This window comes from Protobothrops mucrosquamatus, unplaced genomic scaffold (assembly GCF_001527695.2).
Source record: "Protobothrops mucrosquamatus isolate PMUCROS unplaced genomic scaffold, P.Mucros_1.0 scaffold2114, whole genome shotgun sequence".
NCBI classification, from domain to species: domain Eukaryota; kingdom Metazoa; phylum Chordata; class Lepidosauria; order Squamata; family Viperidae; genus Protobothrops; species Protobothrops mucrosquamatus.
In genome coordinates, this window is record NW_015388215.1 from 28,432 (window position 1) to 32,934 (window position 4,503).

Genomic DNA, 4,503 nt, shown 5'->3' on the forward strand with positions numbered 1-4,503 from the left:
TCCGAGTACCACCAGTCACCTAGCAAGGTGTCAAAAACTTGATGATAAAAAAAGGAAAAAAGTGATGAAGTACAGCTAGTCCTCGACTTACAACAGTTCGCTTAGTGACTGTTCAAAGTACAGGTAGTCCTTGACTTACAACAGTTCGCTTAATGACTGTTCGAAGTTACAATGGCACTGAAAAAAGTGCCCCCCAAGCCACAGCCGAGTAAGACACTTTCCTGCCCACCCGGTGGCGCTCTTCCTCCTGTCTGAGGTTTTCATTGTTGTGAGCATTTCTGTTGAGGATTGGCAGCGGGGGTGGGGTGGGGTGGTGTTTGGTTTTTATTCCCCTCGTCTGCTGGGTGGTTGCAGCAGGGTTTGATCACTTCACATGACCTTGGGACACTGTGACCATCATAAATATGAATCAGTTGCCAAGCATCTGAATGTAAATCACAAGACCCTGAAGATGCTGCAACATTCCAGCTGATCGGTGCTTCTTCTGGGCTCAGCGGAAGCATCAGGATCAGCGCCGAGCTCCAGCTGGAGCCTGGCGCTGGTCCTGGCGCTTCCACTGAGCCCTGACAGCCCCGAAGAAGCGCTGATCCTGGCGCTTCTGCTGAGCCCTGACAGCCCTACAGCTCCAGCCATCTCTCACTCAGGCTTTTTGCGGTGCTGCCACTGGTTCAGCTCATTCCCCTCCCCCGCTACCACTTTTCTAAGATGGTTGCGTACCACCTGCCAGGTGCCAATGTACCACAGGTACAATGTACCTGTGGTACACTGGTTGAAAAGCCCTGGTCTAGAACAGGGATGTCAAACTCAATCAGCATTGCAGTTGCCCTCAGGGGGCCGGGTGGGTGTGGCCAGGGTGGGTGTGGCCTACTGGGTGGGCGTGGATGGAATGGGTGTGGCCTGCCCAGCTCTACACCATTCGCATCAAGGGTTCCTGTGGGGACCTGGGCAGGAGTGGGATAGATCTGAGGGTCTCTGGCAGAAGGGGGTGGGACCAGGGCAAGTGCCAAGGCATGGTCCACTGGAGGAACCTCACTGTTCCTCTCAGCCCATGTGGGGGGGGGCTTATGGAGCTAAGACTGAATGCGTTTCAGCATAGATGGCCACCACAAAATTGTACATTGGCTCCCGGCTGGCTTGGGCCAAGGCCAAGGCAGAGGGGGCCGTTCCTTCACTGTTTCCAAGATGGCTTTGCAGGCCACATGAAACCACTTTGCGGGCCGCATCTGGCCCCCGGGCCTTGTGTTTGACATGTCTGGTCTAGAATCATATTAAGGATTCAGTTCTGACTGAAGAGAACTGAAGAAAGGTCTTGGATGAGAAGCAAAACATCTTCAAGGAATAACAAAATCCAGTTGCCTTTTGAAAAAGCACCTTTGGGACAACCATGATATGGATGACTGAGAATATCCATAGATATTCATAGGCATCATTCTGAGGTAAGCAACATTATACTGAGGCTTTTTTCCACTCATGTCAGAAGCACCCAGGGGCTTCTGGGTTGAAAGGATGAGCTGGTAGCATCACCGTTGTCCTGGGGATGCCCAGTTGAGGCTCCTTTCATGTACTTGGCAGGAGTGAAGTGAAGGTTGAGTGCTCAATCCTGCCCCACAGCAAGTCTCACTTCTCAAACACGGATTTGCTAACCTCCTGCCCAGCATACCAACCACTCAAGCCACCATGCTCTTTATTATACCCGTTTACAAAAGGAAATAGTGCACAAAAGCAATGAGGAGACTGAAATAAGAAAAAGAGAGAAAACATAGAAAAAACTAATTAAAAATGCAGTTTTAATTATTGTTCATTCTACTTCTCCATATCTTCCTGTCCTCACAAACCATCCTTGAGTCCACCATATTTACCTGTGGCTTCATACCTAGCCTTTAAATTTCTCTTCTCTTTCTCCTTTTCAGGAACATACCACTGTCTTCCCAGCACAATTTCTTCTTTTTTTTCCAACTCATCCACTCTTCCTTCATTTCACACATTTAGGAAGAAACTCTTGTCTGACTCTAACAGTATTTTTTAAATGAACTGTCAAAATAAATTGATGAGAAAAATGAAAAATGTCCCAGGGAAACAGCGTAATTGAACTATACCTTTATGTTTGCATTATTTATTTAAATGCAACCTAGAGCTAAGCAGAACATTTCTAGATGGCTTGTTTTTTTCTAAAAAATGTTGGTGGGGGGAGAGGTTTTCTTTCTTTTTATCATCCTTGTAAAAAAAATTGTCATTTTTTTCTCCAAATATTTCCCACCTAATTAAAAACATAGCCCCCCATTTCTAAACAATTCTACATGCCACGATCATTGCAGATCATGCAAAAGAGTATCCAGGATGGTAACACTATTACTCATGCAATAGCAGCATAATAACAATAACTATAACAATAACAATAATAATAAGACACAGTTGCAGGTCAATGGTAAGAGACTGAGAGAGGTTAATATTAAGAGAGGAATATTTCAACGAGATTCACTATCATCACTACTATTTGTCATTGGACTGTTTCTTCTGTCAACAATACTGAATAACTCAGGCCATGGCTATCAAATATCAAAAACATTTGCCAGATTATTCCACCTCCTTTACATGGATGAACTGAAGCTGTATGGAAAAACACCATCTGAAATAGAATTGCTTCTCAACACTGTCTGTATATATAGTCAAGATGTTGCAATGGAGTTTGGATTGGACCAATGTGCCACACTCACTATCAAACAAGGAAAAATAGTGGAAACTGAAGGAATCAAGATGCCCCACAAAAATAACAAGAGTCTGGATGAGGATGAGGATGATTACTACAAATATCTGGGTATCCTTCAAGCTGACAACATCAAGCACAATGAAGTCAAGAAAAAGATTAGAGAGGAATACATCAAGAAAGTAAAGAAGATCTTAAAATTCAAACTCAATGGAGGAAATACCATCAAGGCAATCAACACCTGGCCAATTCTGTTCATCAGATACACAGCCTGGAATAGTGGACTGGACTCAAGCAGAATGAAAAGCAATGGATAGGAAGATCAGAAAAATAATGACAATGAATCATGCCCTTCATCCATGTAGCAACATTGACAGACTCTAACAAGGCAAATAGGTGGGTGTGGATTGTTGCAAGTACATCAGATGGTTGAGGAAGAAAAATTGGCTTTGGAAGAATATCTGAAAAACAATGAAGAAGATGCACTGAAGTTAGTACACCAGGAGGACTTATTGACTATTGGAGAGATCAAAATAGCCTACAAGAAAAACCAAACGAAAAACAGAACGCAGGCATGTGAAGATAAAACACCAAATGGCCAGTACATTAAAAAAAATAGCAGCGAAAGCAGATAATAACAAGACCTGGAAATGGCTAAGAGCAGGAAAGTTGAAGAAAGAGACCAAGGGACTAATTCAGGCTGCACAAGACCAAGCTTTAAGGACAAATGCATATGCAAAGAAGCTGAAGAAACAGTGGACCACCTGGTAAGCTGCAACAAGATGATTGCCCAGACTGACTACAAACAAGGGCATGACAAAGTAGCAACAATGGTGCATTGGAAGATATTCAAGAAATATAATTTGCCTGCAAGCAAGAACTGGTGGGACCATAAAATAGAGAAAGTAATAGAAAATGAAGAAGTTAAATTGCTCTGGGACTTTAGAATTCAAACAGACAGGCAACTGCCACATAACACCCCAGACTTAGCAATTGTTGATAAGAAAGACAAAAAAGTCTGGATAGTGGATGTGGCAGTGCCTGGAGACAGCAGAATAGAAGAGAAAGAACTGGAGAAGATAACAAAATACAAAGACCTACAAATAGAAATAGAACGACTGTGTCAAAGAGAAGCAAGGGTAGTACCAATAGTAATAGGTGCCTTGGGTACAATCCCAAAACAACTGGAGCACCACTTGAACATCATTGGCATTGACAAATTCGCCATTAGTCAATTGCAAAAGGCGGCTTTATTTGGAACAGCTTCCATCCTGCGACGATATCTGTAACACCATAAAACATCCAGATCTGCCTATCCCAGGTCCTTGGTAAGGACTTGATAGGTAAACAAAAATACCAAACCCAGTCTGAACAACTGGCTGACTGTGTGATGAACAACAACAACAACAACAATGAAAAAGAAAGACACTGTCTGGCCATTTCAGCTAATGCAGACTCCTGTTCCCAAGGAAATAATAATAATTTCCTTCCCCAAGAGAAATTCAGTGAAATTTGAAGATCATTTGTGTTCAACAGGGAAATTCAGTGAAATGTGAAGATCATTTGTGTTCAACAGGGACACCAACAGAGGGTGCCAAATGTTTTTTTTTCAAATGAATTGTTTTATTGCATTATAAAATGTGAATAATACATTATAGAATACATATAATAACTAAGTACAGTGGTATATATACAATATAAACTACAAATGGTCAGCATGTGGCAACTTAGATAAGTTAATCCTTTAAAGATGAGGAAAAAGTGTTGCTTAAATTATACAGTTAATGCTGAGTATTACA